The sequence below is a fragment of the Nanorana parkeri genome, unplaced genomic scaffold (genome assembly GCF_000935625.1).
Source record: "Nanorana parkeri isolate BGI_ZX_2015 unplaced genomic scaffold, ASM93562v1 scaffold603, whole genome shotgun sequence".
NCBI classification, from domain to species: Eukaryota; Metazoa; Chordata; class Amphibia; order Anura; family Dicroglossidae; genus Nanorana; species Nanorana parkeri.
The window spans coordinates 809,529-831,833 of record NW_017306871.1 but is presented as its reverse complement, the minus strand read 5'-3'; positions in this window follow the sequence as shown (position 1 = coordinate 831,833).

Below are 22,305 nucleotides of genomic sequence, written 5' to 3'. Positions count from 1 at the left end.
GGCTATGGTGGCCTTGGACGGCAGCTGCGGAACTAATTTAGTAGGCTGTATGGGATTCGGTCAGTCAGGCGACTTCCTACACACTCAGTGCGCTAGGAAGTCGTTCCACATCATGTATCCCAGCCTTAGCTCAAGGGAAGTTACTATAGTGTTAGGGGTCTGATGGGACTGTAGTATGACCCAGCCGGAGGAGCTATAGATTGTTATCACTGCACACACAACCCCGAGTTGTATTGGCTGCCTCTAACACTCAGTGCATCTGGGAAATACTGTGCAATCTGGATTACTGATGATGCTCTTTATACCCAATTAACAACAGCTGTGTGGAATTTACGTCAGTAGATAGGCATATAGCGTAGGCATGTACTTTTTAGCAGTATCTCTTAATACACTTCATTTGGCATGTAACCCTTCAGTAGTAATTCTTAATACACTCCAGTTGGCATGTAACCCTTCAGTAGTAATTACACAGGCATCTGACTTCAACATGTACTCATCAGCAGTAGTATCAGGCAACTATCAGGTAGTTCAATATAGAGCTTAGAGCCCAGATACTTGCGGTTCAGCTGTTTCAAGCTGTGGGGATCAGTCTCTTTCCTTTGTGGTTGAGAGGAGCTGTAGCGAGGAGATGTGCCAGCAAGTTCTGCGATCTAGGCAGGGGTTGGGAGCCGGACTGGTTCAGTGGAGACAGTGGAGGCAATTCGCTCGACGTTCCACATTGACTGAACGCCGAGTGATTGCCTTCACTGGGGTTATAAGCACCATGCCGAGCCCAGGGGGCGGAGCCCCGCGTGACGTCGCGGCCGGAGCGCCGCGTGACGTCACGGCCGGAGCGCCGCGGGGCCGGAGCGGCCGGAGGTGCCGAGGACGAGCCTGACACTTTGTTTTCCTGTTCAGTATGTGGCCCCCTACCCTTCCTCTAATGAAAAATCACTGGGTGCTTGAGTGACCATTGACCAGACTCGAGCATTGTCATGTGGGGGTCAGAGAGTGGTCATTTGACCTATGTATGCTCAGACCTAACAAACCCAGAACTTACACAATGTTTTTTTTTCTTAGGACACCAATGGCTAGAGTCAACATGTTTTCTATACCCGCAGAGTTATAAATAATGCCCAGTGCTTGCAAACCAGAATCTTCCAACTCTGATTTTGAAGGTGTTATTGAATCTCACTATGCCAGCTTCAACCTTCTTGACTAAAGGACAGACAGATAGACAGATGGATAGCAGAAGCAGAAAGATGGACATATTTAGCACTGTCCCTGAATCTAGCTCACAATATGTTACAGAAGAAAGAGGTGGCAGGTCACATAATGCATTTAATGGTCCAAGTAAATGAAGACAATGATTCTGCATCTTTGCAGAAAGGAGGACAACTGCCGGAATACCTCATTGTGCAGACATGCTATTACTAGACAGGAGAACTTCATAGCACTGCTGTTAAAACAGCTGCAAAATACATTTGTGCCAAAGTTGTATCTTATTGAAATGAAGCAGAAAAGAAATTGTTATCAAGCTGTCACATTATATACATTTTAGACCCTGCAATAATGTAAATGTGACATTTGAGGACACTTTATTTAAATCAGTACAATCATACTTTTAGTCATCCAGTATAACATATAAATTCACACGGGTATAGCAAGCAATCATCCAACTGCTGTATAATATTCAATTTATATCATTCTAATTATATTGATACTGCAATATAAAATGTCCTCTATTTGGACAATGTACATGTTTTTTTTACCTATCAATCAAGTTTGTGACATTTCATATTAATATCAGATTTGGGGAAAATGCAGGTGAGCATCAATACAGCAATCACACCAATATCACACAGATAGTAGAACAGTACATGAGCGTAGTAGAACAAGACATGTGTGAAACAAGCAGACTGTAAGTGCATCTAGAAATGCCACTAACACCCAACTCTAGGCAATTGTTTTTTATATTGGATCGAGAGGAGAAAGTTTAGAACATCTGTCTGGATTTATAGTGGCCATTGGAGAAAATATCCATCACTTCTTGTCTATTCAATGGGTGCCAGACAGAAAGAGAGGACATTTCTCCACTGTGAAAAAAGCATTACATAAGTAGAGCTGGGGTTAGACACTGTTAGATTTTGATTGCTTTTGTGTCACTATTGGGGAGATTTTGTTTTACTTTCTTCCAGGTAGGGGAAGAACTATGCAGATAATTTCTGACATTATGTTTTTGCATCCTGCATGTATGCTGCAGGTCAGTGATACTGAAAGTAACAGCAGTCAGGCAACTGGTGTTCATAGAAAGAGGTCAGCAGTGGTAGCCTACATGTTTCTCTCAATATGGAAATATTGGGACACCACCTTCTTCACTTTGTGATAAGTCACTGGGCTGTACTAGTTCTGTTATAGTAAAATCTGAACTCATGTATACCTGCTATGAATTTTCTGCTATCTATCTATCTATCTATCTATCTATCTATCTATCTATCTATCTATCTATATATCTATCTATTGAGCAATGGAAACTACTTTGATCTGTTTGAAACTAGTAAAAATTGAAAGCTTCCCATGGGCAGGACACTATACAAAACAGTACCAAGGTGCCTACAGAAGGTCTTGTTCTATCTATCTATCAATCTATCTATCTATCTATCTATCTATCTATCTATCTATCTATCTATCTATCTATCTATCTATCTATCTATCTTCTATCCACAGTTTCTATCTATCTATCTTCCTGAGATTTCTGATTATATTTTCCTGAACTGTTCCTTCAGGAGCAGCAGGAGCAACCAGAAATCTTAAAAGCAAGGATGCAGGAGATGCAGTTTTTCCTCTGACAATGTCTAACACCTACTTCCAGCCTCTGCAAGCAGACTTGCCTGGTTGAATAGGTTGTAGCTCAGTTTAACATCAAAATTGCAGTGATTTAAATCACTACTCAAGAAAGAACTAATGAGGCATTTTGTCACCCGTCACCGTGGTACTGCTTAGTTATTTTACAATGTTTAAAGATAGGTCCTTATTTAAAAAAAAAAAACTTGCTCAAATATTTCTAAAGGTACCTAAAAAAAGATTATAAGCCAGAACATAAACATGTACTGCCACATACAGAACTATGTCAGCTTTAATGCGTCACTGTGCCCGCGCGCCTGTCTTTTTTTATATGGCTTTTTTTTTACAGTGGCGAAATAATGCAATCAAACCAAACCACGTCTGCCAACACACAGCCTTTTTATAAAGGAAAACAAAATTTTTGCTTCTATTACAATGCATATCATTCTAGGCTAGCATAAATGTAAATGAAATGATTCTTACTAAGGTGACCCTTTCTGGTTATACAACAATGAATATTTTAATGAAAAAAAAGGCCTCTACATTCTAAGCACTTAACTGCTTCTCTCAGAATACCAATCATAGTTTTGCCACATACTACAGTTGCGATAAATATATGGAAAATATTTTTTGCTTGATGAAAGGCACACGAGGAGATTGTGACGGTGGCTCTGGCATTCATCAAGCACTTCTCTAAATAGAGTGTAAGAAGTGCTGGCCAGATATACCCCTAAGAGTCAATATTATGGTAAAGCACACATTTACGTGTTCTATTTGTCTCTGGAAAAAAGTGAGATTTATGTTTGCATTCAATAAATGTAGTTCACACTTGGCTAAAACTTTGTGATTACATCTCTGCAGAACACTATGCTTGTCACAGCAGGAAAAAGGCATTCATGTACTAAATATATTCAATTCTAATATACCAACACTCAGAAAAACAATTACAGCATGTAAGCTCCTACTAGGGCCATCTCAACAAATCATGGGGCCTAAGGGAAATATTAAATGCAGGGCCTAAATGTGACATTTACTGCACTAAATATTACCAACGTCTTGTGTCAGTAATGATATAAAGATTAAATTGTGTCTGAATAGATTTTAACTACAAGCTTTCATGCTTGTGAAAGTAGAATTCTATCACCTGTGTGAGCTTCCCAACAGTTCTCTATGATGCCCATGGTGAGCACTTAGATCTAAATGTTATCCCCAAGATCAGCAACCAGTGGTCTATCCAGGGCATGGCACCTATGGCACATACCCTGGGTACCATTTGAATTAGAACTTTCATTGACCCACAGAGACAGCTGACTTTTTTAGCTCAGGAAGGTGCCCTGCTGAGCTCCTGACAACCAGTGACGCCACTGGTTGCCAGAAGCTTGGCAGGACACCGGCCAGAGCGTCTTGCCCAGCAACTGGCAACCAGTGATGTCACTGGTTGCCAGGAGCTGGGCGGGACTCCATAGGTGCATTTTATAGTAGACAGGCCTCTGCCAGCAATACAAGGGCTGTAGTCACAGCTACTGTAAGAATAGGGAACTGCTTAAGGGGATCATAAAGTTCACCCCAGCACTACATCATACCTCTCACCTGTCCCTCATATGTAGGCCTAACCCTTATATGGAACCCAATCCATCCACCTTTATCGTATTTCTTAATTACCTTGTTTGCCATTTTGAAAAGCTAGTTTACAGCAAAATTAATGGTGGAAAAATCAACAATTCTGTGTTTAACAAATCATATTTGACATATACATTCTTAATGGTTTGCTTAATTGGGGCTGTGGCAGGGGGTGTGTCCATTGCCTATAAACTTTGTGCTTGAAGGTGTCCCTCTTTCATCTCAGAAAGTTCGGAGATACGACTATACTGTCCTTGGTCATAGATTCTACCAGTATGGTCTCAAAATACTACTCCCCCATGCACAGATTCGCAAGAACATTTTTAGACGATTTTGAAGCATTTTTTGTGTGTTTTTTTCACGTTTTTCTGGCTTTTGCAGGCTTGAGCATTTTGTTTTAGCCAATGAAAAACTAGTTACTAGGAGGGAGATGTTTGTCGGTGCAAAATTGTGTGAAAAAAGGCCCCATTGGGGCCAAAAATGCATGATTTTGCCCGAAAAGAAGCTCACATGCTTTTTTGAAATTCAAGCTAGAGACAACAGGCAACACCATGCTCAGGCATGAAGGGGCACATTGACAATAATGGGATTCTGTATGTTGAGCATTGTCGCGACAAAATGTTCAGGTGTGAATGTGTGCTAAGTGCTCGGACCATGTACCATGGGACAAGGTCATTGTAACAGTCATTAGCAGCTTGCCTGCACACCTCTGCACTGGAAGGTATTTTGACAACACCTTTACACTCAATTCACAAGTAAGGGCCCATGCACACGGGAATGAATGCAGGTGCTATTTTACAAACACACCTGGAAACATGTAATGCTTTGCTATGGCACACCTCGATGTTCAGCACTGTATAGGTGCATTCAGTCTGGTGACATTTACATAAACAAGAATTTTCTACATCCTGGGAAGTTATAGACTGTTTTTAGGGATCTAAATGTAACTAAAAGCATGTAAGTGCAGCTAAACCCTGTAACATGCAAACACAGGAAAAGTGATCTGGGAAGCATAATAGTTGTTTATACTTCCCAATAACTCGCCTGTGTGCATATGAGGCCTTATACTACCAGGCTATAAAATGTGGGGGAATTTCACTGGGTCCCCTAGTTTAGCTATGCTACTGACCCAAATATTGTATATTGTAAGCAATTATGAAGAGAAGACAGGAAGGACCATAGAGTAAAGCTTATCACACAAGTAACAGTTTTATTGTACAATCTCCTTTAAGTATACAGCAATTATGTAGTGCAAGGGCCAGTCTGATTGGATACAAGTTGATTGGATAGATTGGGGAGGTCCTCATATTACATAGTTTTGGTAAATCTAAAATTGTTTATATAGAGATTGTATGGCAAATTGTAATATGGATGGTGACCTTAAGGGATCTTACATCAAAGCATTTTTGACAAACCCCATGAACACAACAATGGAATATGCATCATGGGTATAGTGAAGAGATATTGATACAGCCAGGATTGACTGTGGCTGGCCTAAGTCTCTGCAGCTTTTGTATCTCATGCTGACCACCTTTGTTGCCTTGCTTATGTGACAGCCCTATACAGTTTGTTAAAGATAAACATTGGCAGACATAAAATGCACAAATGATTGTAGCTCTGCAACCATTATTACATCATTAATTGCATTTTATTAAATGCAAATAGATTAAGTACCTGGATTTTGACTTTGGATCAACTTCTTGCAGTCTACTCTACATACTGTAATACATATTTCAGACAGGGGAGGGGGAAGCAGCATAAGGAACTAGTCAGGTGTGCTGCAGTGCAAGGAGCATGTTGATAGGGGAAGAATGCACAGTGACAGAGAGATGAGCTCATCAGTGTGTTGCTTCTACTTTAACTGTCCAGTCAAAGGGTGTGGGTGGGGAGAAGTCCTCTAAGTAAAATTGAAACGGCAGCAGAGAATGTGACTGTGCCCCACACTCATAGCTGTGTATTTGCAGTATGAGATCTCAGGCACTGCTACGTTTGACTGTTAGCATCAGAAGATCTGGAGTGAAAATTGTTAATGTTACTACTGTGCTGCTTTTTGGAGGGCAATCTGCACTGCATACATCTTCCTGCATCTGCTTCATTCTGTGACTCTACGCTTCCCCACCTTGCCTGCTGCTTCCTAAACATTCCACCAGATCCCCACCAGTCATCAGATCACCAGTCAGGGGGGGAGGGGGCTTTGACTTATGGAAGCAATGACCTATTGCTCTACCAGGATGGCAGCCTCCACAAAGAGACACAGTGCAGAGCAAGATATGATAATTCAGTAATGGGGAAAAGGTAAGCTGCATGGAGACCACAGGCAATACTGGTGACTAGTCCTTTGCCCCTTTGGGTACAGCTTCCAGAATATAGGTCCTCTCTAAGTGGCAGCGCATATATTCCATGCTGAGGTCCAACTCCATGTACCACAATTCACCCTTCACCCCCCATGCCCACGCAAAGGACAGGGCTGGAGCTCAGAGAAGAAAAGTAGTGCATTTTTTATTTACAAAATAATTCCAATTAAAACACATAAAGCTGGAGTTGGGCTTTAATGATTTACTATGCAGTACAGAAAGGATGAGCATTGCAGGCCCAGAGCTAACACCTGTAAAACAAGTTGGCAGCTTACGTATTTCTAAAGTATCTTGACAGGTTTCTTTAAGTTTGTAAGAAAGTGAGAAAGTACATTAATTATTAAAACGTTTTAATTCACTGTCTTCTCTGAGAATGTGGCTGGATAGAGATTAAAAAGTTTGTCAGAAAAACGCAATTTCCATGCTTTTCACAGCAGTGTTCCAGACAAGAGCCCTGAAAGAATTTGATGGACTATGTTCATTGACAATTTGCACACCTATTTCATAGTAATTTTCTTCTGACAAGAAAACAGCAGTCTAACTGGCGGATAAAATGCTGATGAAAAGAGTACAAGTAAAACCATTTGTTTCAGAAGCAGGTATTCAGAGAATTCTCAATGAAGGCTTTTCTTTTTTGCTACATCCTTTATTGAAAAATAAGATGCTTTTTTTGAGGAAAGACAATTTCATGTTCTATGAATTAATTATAGAAGTTTAGTCCATTGCAGTTAGTAAGCATAAAAGGGGGCCATGCTTGAAATGTTCAGGAAGGTTCACACCATCCACTTCCCCTGGGCTGTGTATGTTTACAGTGATCTATACAAGTTTTGAATGAATTATCAGATTATCCCTGTTCAATAAGCAGATAATAATAAAAAGTGTCCTAGCTATTCAAACCAAGATCCCAATGGGTAATGCCAACTGAATGCAACAATTACCTCTCCAGGAATGGTAATTGGCACAATACTGTGTCAGAATTATCCATTATATGCAGGTACCCTCAGGCTGCATAACAGTCATTATGCTGACTCCGTGGCTTACCTTTCACTGGGGTTGATTTACTAAAGCCAAATAGGCTGTTCACTTTGAACAGGAATTTCCATTTGGTAAATGTGGTGAAAATCCATTTTACAAAGAGTACCCTAATCATGTGCAATGAAATAAAAAAAACCTGTATTTTGCTTGCACATGATTGGATGATGGAAGTCAGCAGAGCTTTACCTCATTCCCTAAACTAAAGTGGAGCCACAACCTCCTATCCCTTACTCCCAATGTAAGTGCCATCTTAGGCTCTATTTTGATTGTCATTTCCATTGTGCTGCACATATGATCAGCTATGCCATTTGAGAGTTTCAAAGTTTGGTTGAGAGCTGAAAAAGGCACGCTGGCAACCTTGACAGATAGAATGCCTTTAGAGTAACTTTTTGGGAGACATTACTAGGTAAAGCTCCTCTTAAGGGAAATTTCCCTGGCAAAGTGAAAAGTATCTTGTTAAATGAACAGACTAGTTATTCAACCCCAATGAGTCCAACTTTATTTGCCTTATACATACCTTCATATGATCTGTATGTCTGTGGGATATCTTAGCCTAGACAAAGTAACTAGACTGGTTGTCAAGGACTGCTTCTTGTTGCAGCTTATTTGAAAAATTATACATTTGCTGTCTATTGTATGAGTTTGTAAAGTTAGGGAAAGGTCCACTTTAAGTGCATGACTGTACTAGAAACCAGAACTCTCCTTGTTGTTAAATCCTTCTCTTGACCTATTTGTGAGCTATTAAAACTGCCTATATTCAGGTGTAGGTCCCGAGAGTGCATAACAGCTCAGTATTTAATAAATAGTTTGCTGTAATTTTTATGTTAATAGCTTACAATCTCAGGAATACTTAATGGATTGCTATTAAAGCAAAACCATAAACATTGTTTTACTGTATAAACAAGACAAGTCCATCCACAAAATAAATTGTCTGTTTTATGCCGAAGACGTAAATCTTGAAAAACAATGGAAGCTGCATTCTTTCTCAATGAAGTGTTACATGCTTTCTATGAGCCTGTAAAAGTTTGACTATATAAAGTTAAAGGTAAAAACATGCCATTTTTATTTACAGTATATTTAAACTGAATAACAACAACAATAAAATTTATAATACCCGAGAACTTCTTGGTTGTAAAAGTGTCTGTAAAAGTATATGAGTCCCTCAAGACATAACTGTAGTGAACCACATCTGTACGGCACTCAGGAGGACTGTGTTTCCTAATTGTATCCTGGTTTGCTACTAATAAACCATTTGTGCTTCAAAATATGCAGGCGATTGATTGACAGATAAAACCAAGCATCAACTTGTGTATTTTTTTCTTCCTAGTACGTCTATGCTTTGCAGCAGAGAAATAACATACAGATTACATTCCTTCAATGCCCCCGCAAGGCTATTTAGCAATATCTTGAGAACTTTAAAATGTATATTAGCATAATCAATTTAATTGTATGAGCTGGTACACTCTCACAGACCCCTGTGAATGTCATTTATTTGCATCTTTTATTAGATCCTTAGGCCACTATAATGTACAGACAGACAGGCAGAAATAAACCTTACCACTGCTTATATTAGCTCAAACGATGGAGAAATCGTGTAAATAACTGAAAACAAAAATATGGAGTCAAAAGTCAAATGCTGAAATAAAGTCTATGAACTGGTTACCTTTAACTAGCCTTATACCAGGGATGATGTATGAACAATATAGGGCAATTAGGACACAAAAAGATATCTGAAGGAGTTCTAATTGACTGTAGTAACTATTCAAATTATCTTATTCATGTCTCCAAAGCACTAGGAGAATGAAAGAAAGATACAAAAAAAAAAAAAGTGGTATTGGGCATTATTTGAGAATATATATTTATGGATTGAATGCTGACACAGTGTTGTACTATTTTACAATATTTGTTTAGGCATTAGCTTTTTGTACATGCAGTATATGCCCCACTTGCCCCATAGTCTTTGAAGGTTAATGTCCCTGCATGACTAATGAAGAAGCAAAAACAGCTGCCAGCATTATTATTAATATTATTATTATCATTATTATTATTCAGAATTCATATAGCACAGCACTTAAAAAATAAAGGGAGAAAGTACAGCAACAATACACTGCAAGACAAGAGTGTTAGGAGGGTCCTGCTCCTGAGAACCCACAATCTAAAAGGGAGGGACATGTGATACAAAACATAATAACTGTGTAGGGATGAGTTGTTTGAGAAAGTGATAGTTCAGTTGTTAGGTAAAGGTGGGATAGGCTTCTCTGAAGAGATGTGGACAGAGTAGTAGATAGCAGGACAAATTGGAGTAGGGAGTCCCAAAGTCTCTGGGGAAGTCCTAAGGGACACACATGGGAGGAGTTGGCAAGGGAGATAGAGAGTTGGAAGTCTTGGGAAGAGTGAAGAGGATGGTTTGGGTGATATTTTGAAATTAGGTTGGTGATCTAGCAGGGGCAGATTTGTGGATGGCTTTGTTTGTCATTGTTAGCATTTGAATTTTATTTGTTGGCCAGTCAGAAGCCAGTGGAGGGATTGAAAGAGAAGGGTGGCAGACACTTAGTAAGGTGGGTGAGTCCAGCAGCAGCATTCATGATAGACTGAAGGGGCGTAGTCTGTGTAGAGATAGGCCAGTGAGGAGGGAGTTGCAGTAGTCAAGCCGAGCGATATCAAGTGAGTGAATTAGTAGCTTAGTGGTGTCATTGAACGTCTTCAGGGGCTGCTGTGTTGATGTTGTATGAGCATTGATAAAATGTGTTCATGGCAGAATCTTGCATGTAGGGACTGGGAAATGAGTGTTAAGCAAGCAAGGCAAGGCCTGGATTTTTCATAGCCACACTCTAGCCTGCCCTTTCATTTTTCTTGGCTTCTCATTGCCGAATAAGAAACATATTACATTTTGCAGTCAATATGGAGCTGAGGAGAGTAGAAAAGGCCAGTACATGATAGATCTGAACTTTAATTGATTAATAGAGTGTCTCTGATTTTAGAGATACTGGCATACTCTGGAACTAAACAAATAAACAAATTGTGCATGAAAGAACATGTAAGCTCCTTCATTATCAGTCTACCACTGGACTTCAGTTCTCAAACTCACTGGCTAATGCTAAATGTTCATGTTTGACCATTGACCAAAAGGAAACCTTAGAATGGGGCAAGAAAAGAAATGAAACTGTGTGTGTGTAGATATATATATAGCAATCCCCAAATACTACATGTAATATAAAAATGATGTTACTTTTTTTAGTACATTTAAGCATGCTGTCTAATCTTCCATATTTCTAAGAACTTGCAGTGTGTGTACATTTTGGAGATCACTGTCCCAGTCCCCTGAATGTATTGTATGATTCATAGTGGTGCATGCAGAGTTTGAACACTTATCACTACTGCTATATCTACTCTGTACTTGACTGTTTCCTGCTCCTTTCTGACTCTTTTATGTATGAGCCTCTGCCATGCTGGCAGTGTATATCACATCTGAGAGTCAGCACTAGTTCTCAGTGAAGATAGCCTCCGGTTACACTGAAATTTCTGTAACATAACCGCTTTTGAGTTCTGATCTTTACTTGGCAGGATAAATGCCAAAGGATTTCTGGAGTATAGGGCTAGCTGATTGTACAGCGGTGCTTGCTAAAATCATCGCAACTTTACAAACTGTTTAATTATCAACCTGTGTTTAAGGCAGAAATTGGTAAATAACTGCAGTTTATGTTTTGTTCTAATTGTTGGAATTTTGAAGAGAGAATATGCTTAGCACCAATTGTATGAAAATATGTATTAAAATTGATGATCTAACTCCATGATTATTCTATTAAAACTGTACTATTTTATGTGCAATACAGGCTACTTTGTAATGTAGCTCCATGCCTCAAACTTGCAGAAGTATGTTTTCAAGGGGAGAAGTTTTATTTATTTCAACAGATCTGTATTTTAAAACAATATCCCAAATTTTATGTAGATGATATTTCTTCTTTTAGTGTCCATTCACACCATCTGCATTGGAGCTGTTCTGGCCGTTGTTTCCAGAGCAGCCCCAACACAAGACAAGGCAATGTGCCTTGTCACGGATGGTACCTATTCACACCACCGTGTCGTGGTAGGAATGTAGTGGTGTGCGCTGAAAAAAAGTAAGACATGCCATTAGATCCCATTGGGTGATTGGTTTGCTACTGAGAGGGAATCACATCCACTTTGATGCTCTAGGAATTAACTTAATGGTTCCATGGAATGGGCACTGAGCACATTGGGTTCTCTGGCAAATGGGCACACCAATGATAATGGTTCAAAGTGCACCAGTCACAACAACCAACCTGACCTAGCGAGACAATTGAACTTGATTGGTTTCACTTAATGTTTGCTGTTAGCAAGTTTGTTGTGATAGGCAGAAGCCTATCCCGCCTCAACCTAACCACTGAACCATCACATTCTCAAACAATTCATCCCCACACAGCTACCTCCTCATGTATCATTTCCCCCTCCTCTTTCAGATTGTAAGCCCTCAGGGGCAGGGCCCTCCTTACCATCCGGTCTTGAATTGTATTGTAATTGTACTGTCTTCCTTACATTATAAAGTGCTGCGCAAACTGTTGGCGCTATATAAATACTATGTAATAATAATAATAATACATATATATGATATTACAATTGTGTGTAAAATCTGCGCTTTTGGTATTTCCTTTCAATGTAATGTGTCAGCAGCAGTGAAAACAAGTGAATCCTAAAGTGATTCTCTACAATCTCAAGACAAAATCACTGCGCTAAAAAACTTACAACATATGTATATTACAATATTGAAATATATCTGGAAACTCCAATAACGGAATGAAATAGAAAACAAAATGTGCCGAGCTACAAACAATGTAACTAAACTACGCTTGAATCCTTGTGATCACTATTCTAACACAGTGAAACAATATGACAACAACACAATAATAATACAGTGCAAAGTCCACCCAAAGTCTATTTCCAGTGCTCAAAAGTATTAAAGTGACTAAAAAGAGATGTGAAATTCAAGCAATCCAGATCTTTCACTTTTTCGTTTATCATTAAACACCCTTCTTTGTGAGACGCTCACTTCCCGATGAGACCCCCATGGTGGGTCATACAAAACAGATCCCTTTCAATGCCAGGCTGGACACCCTACAAACTGGTTGATGGTAGCTGTCCTTCCGTTAACCAATCTCAGCGATCCTCCCCTCAATGCAGTATCACATACTGCATGAAGAAGAACAAAGACCATAGTGCACACCAATCTTGTACAGATAAAGCCTTTAATAAAATCCTACTTACAAATCATCAAAGTTTAAAAACAAACGGATGAGTAGGCATTGAAAGGGATCCATGTTGTATGACCCACCATGGGGTTCTCCGCAGAAGGTGCGCATCTCACAAAGAGGGGTGTTTCACTTGAACTGCACAAAAATAGTGGAACATCTGGATTTCTTCAATTGGGATTAGTCACTTTAATCCTTTTGAGCACTGGAAATAAACTTTGGATAGACTCTGCATGTTGTTATTATTGTGTTGTTGTAATATTGTATCACTGTGTTAAAAAAACTGAACACAAGAATTCAAGTGTAGTTTAGTTACTTTGTTTTTAGCTCGCCACATTTTGCTTTATATTTAATTCATTTTTTTAAGTTTCACACATGGGGAGTACTTTAAAATGATTGCTTTGTAGCTATTGGGATGTTTGATTGGCGGGAGATATTGAGTGTTTATTTATATCAGCAATACTCAGAACCAGAGGTCTTGTTGCACTCCTTACCGGAAGGAACCCATATGGGTGGGTTCGAAAGCGCTTGCATCGAATGGCAATGTGTCATTAAATGGACTATTGCTTTACTACTATGGTGTGCTGGTGACATTATTTCTTTATTTATATCAGCAAACTCCATTCATTTCAAAAGTGAATGTTAAAATGAAAGGAAATTATGACACCAGCCGTCAAGCCTCTGAAGGCATTATTGAATGTTCTTGCAAGATTTTTTCCATATGAATGTCCATATGAAATTCTAACCATGTATACCCTGCTTTACTCTTTCCCCCCTATGATGGTGTTACAATGTATCATTGCCAGCAGGAAAGATATGAGACCAGTGACTGCGCAGAGAACTATATAAACAATGGAAAAACAAACTCATCTCCGTCAGCAGCGTTAACCCTCAGCATATTTTGCTCACACAGCTGGTTTAAATAAGGCCAGATACGTTAATCTTATCTTTAGAAAGATATACAAATTCGGCGGGTACCAATTACGTTTTTTCCACTAACAGTTTCCCGCACATGATACACATGTGATAGAAATAAATAGCAAAGTTCATATTTGTACTAGCAAAATCTTACTTATGAGATTTGGAGGAAAAGACAAGCAGCTTTCCTCCTGTCAGTTTTGTTGTTTACTCATTCTGCTAAAAATAAATATTCGCCTCTCTGTCTCCAACCTCCAGATAGGTCTCTCTTTCCTACTGTTCTTCCCCAGCCCTCTACTGAGACCGAGAGGAAATGCCAAACCAATTCAAATTTATTCAACTTTAACTATGTTCACACACATTAATTATGTATTATACACAAAGAAGTATTTTACAATGTGAAACGCTCTGTATCTGTGTCAGGAAGCCAAGTATGTCTGAATGTGCCAGGCTGATCAACCTGGTGTGCCCAATTTGTGTCGGCAGCATTTACATCCAAAAAAATGCTCAGCAAAGATGCTGAGATAGATGGCATGACCATCAAAAGACACACATGAGCCGATACAATGCAGACACATTAATCAGCAGAGCTACAACACTCATCACCTTGTCCTGCTCATACATACCATCCAGCAAAAGAAGTTTCTACTGTCTAGGTTACCAAATCAATACTTTCTTCAGCCTGTAACATATCTGCTGTGGATTCTTTACTTTTCAGTTCATATACTATTATAATTACAGTGGTATTTACAGTGTAACTCCAGGCAAACAGTCAAATACACAGGTAAAATGCATGTAAGGATTTGTATTTATGTCTGTCAGTCCAGAGATTTACACAGCCCTGCCAGGCAACAAAGCCAGGATGGTGACCTGACTTTTCTCTACTGCAGCTAAGCATTACAGTCTGGTCACTTCCGTGCCTCTAGTTTTTGATTTGATAGTGAATAAGTAGTAGCAGGGTGCTGGGTTCATCTGTCTGCTCATTTGGCTCTCTCCTTCTGTCATTATGTTCCTTGTCAGTACATGTAGATGCACTGCACCCGATTGCTCCCTAGTACTGGCCCTCCCTTTTATAGTCTGAGTGCTGCTGTATAGGGGTTTTCCGGAGGCTGATACTAAGTCAAACAATACTTAATGAATACATAACTGCATTAGATTTTTTTATATGCCTGGATTTATCTATAGGCCTTATTTACATGCACATGTACATCTGTACATGCTTATCTGAATAGAAGCCTGCACCTGGGAGGGACAGGAGCTGCATGAAGCCTGTGCCTGGGAGGCAGCTGCACACAGCTGTTGTGCATGCATACTTGTACAGATGTGGAAGTTTGGGTTGGCGTGTAGACACAGCAGCCGTGTCCTGGCATAGAGATGTACAGGTGGCTGCATGCAGCTACATGGAGCAACTTTCACACATAGGGGTCTATTGACTAAGCGGCCGTAGGCAGCCGAGTGAATGACCGACCTGAAGTGAAGTGAGCCGAACACTGTTCGGCTATTCACTTCAGGCTGGTACGGCTGATTTCAGCCGTACATCGGCTGAAATCAGCCGTACATCGGCTTGCTTTGCGTGTCTTCGGGTCGGCCGAACATGCTCAACATGTTTGGCCGACCCGAAGTGCAGAAGGAGTTCGACTCAGCCGATCCAACATCTGGATCGGCTGAGCCGAACCTCCGGCAGGCTACTCGCTGCTGTTCGGCCTATTCTTAAAGATCCCGAACAGCAGTGAGTGAATAGCCGAATGCCGCCGAGCGGCATTTGGCTCGGCTGTTCTGCTCGGTCCCTCAGAGGCACCGAGCAGAACAGAAAAAGAGTGAAAAAAGTAGAAAAAAGTAAATAGAAAACGATTGTGCAGAGCTAGCAGTGACAGCTAGCTCCGCCCAATAGTTTCCTATTGTCCGGCGGCTCTGCTGCTGTAAAAAAAAAAAAATTAAAAAAATCCCCCGGGCGCTCTGGGAGCCCCCCGCTCCCGGCCGCCAAGAAGAGAAACCCCGCTGTGTCTTTTTTTTTCTTTATTCTGACACGAGCGATGTCAGAAAAGAGAAAAAAAAGACGAATTCCCATTCAAAAGCATTGGGAGTTTACTATTGGCTATTTCAATTTGCAATAGCCAATAGTAAACTAGCATTGTACCCGCCCTCTGCTGATGGACCTGATGGGGAACTGCAGCAGAGGGCGGGTACAATGCTAGTTTACTATTGGCTATTGCAAATTGAAATAGCCAATAGTAATGTACCAATGCATTTCAATGGGATAAATTATTATTATTTTTTTTTTCTATTCTTACATCGCTCGTGTCAGAATAGAGAAAAAAAAGACACAGCAGTGTTTCTCTCCTTGGCGGCCGGGAGCAGGAGACTCCAGAGGCACCAGGGAGAGTTAGCTGTTTGGAGATCAGTGTCCCTGGTTAGCAGTTAACCAGGGACGCTGATCTCTCTGCAGGGTAAAGAGGAATATCCATTCCCATCCATATTCCAGTACATATCATGTTGTTTTCAAGCAATATATTGTATATCATAGTAACAAAACGGAAGTATAAGGATAGAAAAGATGAACTAAATACTGGGATCTATTTGCAGCCTTGGAGCTAACCTGGCTGAATTTGCCCCAAGTGACCTCCTCCACGCACAGCTGGCGGTCATAATCTGCATATACTAAGCTAACAGCAGAATACAGTATATAACGGCACACGGCCACTGTATGTCAAAGTGACGATGAAGAAGCCATATTGAGCTACAGCTGAATAGAAGTACAATAAAATATTTGCTATGTTATTGCCACATAGACTCGTATAATTTTACGCTGAGGTAAAACAAAACTACATTTGTCTATGAAAATATCTCATTAAGAAAATGGCGATGTAATATTTGCAATTTTGCGCAAGACCAGGCTAAAACACTGGCATCGTTTTTTGATTGCTTCTCATTTAGCAGCCTTGGAAAGTGCAATCTATTTGGAATTCACTTTTTCTATTAGGCTATGCAGCTAAAGTGTATTGCCTTCAGTTAGTTCATAAAACAGGACTGAGCAGAAAAACATGACTGCTTTCTTTATTTATATATTTTTTTGCTGCTGCTCTTTCTATTAATTCACTGCCACAAATCAAGAGGGGGAAATGATCAGTTGGCCTTGACATGATTGCGGCACGATTTTCAATATTCAGATCATAAAATGTTTACATCTGTACAAAAATATTATATTGAAAATAAAATCAGATTCTGATTTTTACTGCAGAGTTTATGTGTGCTATAGCAGCAGAGAGAAAAATATTGCTGTCCTTTTTTTTCTCTCTCCTGGCTGGGATGGCTCACAAGAGGAATAAATGCCAGTCTCTCATTCAAGACAAAATTATCACGGAAGAGGCAGAGACAAATTCAATATGAATACGTATGAGTTATGTAAAGGAGCAGACTGGAAGCGTGAGACGTCATATGCTTCAGTATGAAGACACTGGGCAAGGATGGAGTATTGGACTAGAACAATGGGGACATCCTATACAAATGAGCAGGAATGCAAGTTATTTGTTGTTTATAGCACCAGAATATGGCTGATTTCTGCTTCCGTACCTTCATTATTTGCTTAAAAATTTGAAATTGAATCTGACGGTTACTATGTGCAACACGTCTGCTTTTCCATCCACCACATCCCTTCGTTTTTTAAATGGACACTTATTAAGGATAATTCATAAAATCCAGAGCAGACAGAATCTGGAGCAGTTGCACATGGCAACCAATCAACTTCTATCTTCAGTTTGTTCAGTAAGGCCCCTTTCACATGGTCCACCTGTCAGTTTTTCAGCTGCCGTGTGCAAACAGATGGGTGTCCGTTTACACTCGGTTACTCCCGCCTTCGGCTGGGTCCACAAAAGCAAACGAAACAGTGTTCCATTTAGGCAGACCGGATTGTGCCGGATCAGGGGTAATCTGATGTACAAAACACATGTCCTTATACATCAGATTCCCCACAGACCGGCACAGGATCCGGTAAATGCAGTTTTTTTCCTCCATTGCAAGATGCAGGGATCCTCTCCTGATCAGCCTGCGTGAAAGGGGCCATAAGCTTTGAAAATGAAAGATAGAAGCTGATTGGTTGATAGAAGCAGATTCTGCCTCACTGAGTTTTGTATTGCAAGGAAATCTTTTTTTGTCAGTAGTCCTTTGTTCTAAAGGCAAAGTCCACTTTTAATAATAAATGCACACATATTCTTAAAAAAAAAAAATGTGTGTTTATTATTTTTGTGCATTTGAGCCTATAAAGCATTGCAACCTTCATGAGTGGATAGCGAGAGCAATGTTCTGACTCCTGCAGATTGCTCCTCCAGTCCCTGTCCGTACCGTCCCTGTCCGTACTCTAGTCCCTGTCAGTACACTTCCTCCTCACCATGTACAGACATTCAGTAACATGGTAAGTGTCAATGGGCTACAAGTGCAGTGACCTCACCCCATTTGTATTCCATTAAGAGTTACTATACCTCCAACCGGATTTGCCACAAGGCCACCGAGGCCAAGCCGCGGGGCGGTAGGGAGCAGATGGGTGGCAGGGGTGTGGAATCCCCCATCGCCTGGGACATGCAGTCCCGCGGGCCGGGCGGGTAGTTGTTTTCTACATTTAGCCCTGCTTTGGGCAAGCAGGGCCAAATATAGAGTGGAAAAGATGCTCGTTTGTTTACAAGTGATCTCGGTAATGTCGCCTAGATCACTTGCAATAAGACTGTAGCCGGTCCGTCCTCCCCGCATGCTCCCCTCCCCCACGTACCTCTCTCCTCCCCGGCCAGAGATCCTCAGGATGGAGAGTAAGGGAGCAGAGTGGAGAACATCTGTTCTCTGCTCTGCTCCGTGTAATCATTGAGAGGGGAGAGCTGCACTTGCAGGCTTCCCCTCTCATCTGTCACAGGAGTGTGACAGATGTAGGCAGTGCTTGTATTGGAAGTGACAGGTTAAATAAAGAGAACCTGTTACCTCCAAATGCTATCAAACAGGGGCGTGTTAGCTCTTGTGTGATAGCAATAAAGTTAAGTGAAAAAATTACAAAACTATTTAAATTGTTAAACAAATAAATAAACATTTAAAAAATGTAAATAATAATTCAAATAAATTAAAAGGTGATTAAAAAGTAAAAAATAAGAAAAAAAATTATAAAAAATAAAAAGTAAAAGATGATAAGATAAATGAAAATTTTAAAAGGTAAAAAAAAAATAGAAGTTATAAAAAAGTTTTGTTTTTTAAATAATAAAAAAATAATAATAAAACTAACCCTGCTGCCCTTGCCATCTGGTTGCCATTCTCCAATAGGGGGGAGAGGGGGAGTGGCAGGGAGGGGGGGGCCTTGAGGAACCTGGCCCTGCTCCCAACTTTCTAAAATGAGAAAGAGGGATACCTCACAGTGCAATGTATTTAGACAATGGACATAACCCTACCACATCCCCAGTTATGTTGAACCATTAGAGTGACACTAAACTCAGGAGTTAAAACTTAAAAAATTAAAAATGCATTGATGTACCTTAACTAATGACAAAAAATGTATCTTATTTGTGTATCACTCAGCTGTAGATCCTCAAATAATCTCTGAATTGGTGCTGACACTGTCCTTCCTTCTGGAGGGGGGCTACTTTTGTTCCCCATGGTTCTTGTGTGTGTTGTAAAGTAGCCACCGCTGCAAACTAGCTCTTGCGAGTGGGAGTGAGCTTGAAATGGTGGCTACTTTACAACACACACAGGGACCTTGGGGAACAAAAGCAGCCACCCTCCAGAAGGAAGGACAGTGTCAGCACCAATTCAGAGATGATTTGAGGATCCACAACCGAGTGATACACAAATAAGATACATTTTTGTTAATAGTTTAGGTACTTGGATGCATTTTTAAGATTTAACTTCTGAGTTTAGTGTTACTTAAAACATTTTTACACCAGAATTGTTTTTTTTTTTCATTACTGGATTTCCGAACTAGCAAACAAGATAATTAAGCGATACGATAAAGGTTTTAGTGTACATCAGACCAAAAAGAGGGACAGATGAGGAGGAAAGAATGACAGAGGAATTTGGTTCCAAATGAGGCACAGTTGGGAGATATAGACCTACAAGTCCCTCTGCCGCAGTAGCTGACGGGATTTGTAGTTTACTGTCAAAGGATTTGTGAATGGAACTTCTATGGGGAATCAGATGTAAATAGACATGTGTCCGTTTACATCGGATTATCTCCGATCTGACACAATCAGGTCTGTCGAAACAGAACTCTGTTCTGTGTGTTTTCCTGGACCTGGCCAGAGCCAAGGGTATTTGGATGTATATAGACGTCCGTCCGTTTAGATACAGCAATCCATAGACACTGTGCTTCTGATCAGGTCCACCTGAAAAACTGACAGGCGGGCGTGATTGGAAAGGGGCCCCTAGTGGTCAGGTGTGGAAAGTAGATTGCTAAACATACTTCTGCCTACTTCTAATACCACTTCTACTACCATAACTAATACTACTACTTCTAACAATAATAATAATACTGTTACTACTACTACTACTACTACTACTACTACTACTACTAATAATAATAATAATACAAATACCACTATTTCTACTACTAGTACTGCTAGTTTTCAACTGAGATGTAATTGTAGCGTTCATTGCCCTGGTTTAAATGGTGTGTTATACACAGTGAATATGCTGTTGTGGTTCATACAATGAAGATGTGTTTTCTATTTTCCTGTATTGGGTGTTGAATCAGTATGTTGTACAGTATGTTATACAATGGTACCTTATTAGCAGAATGTATGAATCATTTTAATTTAAAGAATTTGGTGATGTCAGAGCTGCACTTAAAGCCCCTGTGTCCAGCAACTTTGCCACCATTTAAAATATTTTAAAGTGGAACTGTAGCTTGAATACACGTAAAAGGCCTATCCAATAACTGTGTTATAAAATACACTAACTAGAAAAATAATAATCTCAGACATTAGTGTTCTCCATACCCTGCCGTCCAACTTTGCATTCTGTCAAAAGGCCAGCACCATCTTTGATGAAATGTCATTTTTGGCTTGCTTTTCCTTTTCAACGCTGGAGACTGGCCCATAGATGACTCACATTAAAAATCCTGCACATGCTCACTGTATGATACTATTGCAGGAGTACAGCCTAAGGATGTAACTATGAAATAAAAAATTTGAAGATGCCAAAAATGAACAAGATGCCAAAAATTAACGCAATAGAAAAGTTGAAAGCATAGAGTACGCACATGGCATCCTGCAGATTATTTCACTGAATGTAACACCCAAAAGAGCATTTAAGTGGAACTTAATTTTGAGATTCAAGTTCTGCTTAACTTCGCTCCTTCAACATTTATAAATCAATATTGTGAATTGATAATATGCACACAGTGCACATAAATGTTATTTTCTTATATTATTGAACCATCCTTAAGAATCCAAAATTCTGAATGCTGGAAAAGTTCAGCTACTTTCCTGAACTTTCTTATTAACTCCACTCTGTAACCTCTTCCTACCATGGTGGGTGTATCGAAATTGCAAACGTTTTTCATCAAATTTTTCAATTTTGTCCAACGCTTTTCATTATCAAGCACTCACTTAAGATAGGTAGTATCATATTTAAATACAGAGTGATTTTATTGTAATCACAGCAGTATCTGGCTGTCAGCAAGAAGGTGGCATAATGGATTGTAATCATTTTGCACAGAGTAAGGACAGGTCTAGCAGAAAGCGTCTAATTCTAGGTGATGGCCCCTGCAGAGTCAGTAAAGGGCACATGCTAATAAGGACTGCAGAGAGGCAGCACTGATGACATGCACGCTGGAAAACAGCAAGCTCAGCAGACATGCTGCACCTAATGGAACTATTAGAGCCGCATGTCAGCCAGTGAGAAGTACCAAGGGACAGAGGCATTTGAGCAGAGGAAGAAGCCGACCACGTGCACAGTATATTATGGCTGATGAGCCCCGGCTGAGGAAAGCTTTTCCACACAGCACACATGGGACCATGACGGTTGTCTCTCTTAACATTGCAGCCTGTAATGAACAACTCTAGTTTACAAAGACAAAAATAAACAGCAACCATTTCAACACAAGTGCACACAGAAAGCACTAGGCAGACATGAACACACACATATACAAGATAACTGATACCACAATGAAGTACATATTCCAACTCAGGCTATGATGGTCTACCATTCTATAATGACCCTGTGAGTCATTACTGAATTCCAAAATTACCTGGCAGATATGCCAAGAATGAGCGAATGTAGACAGAAAAAAAAACTGTATTTGAAGATGCAGTGATCAAACTACC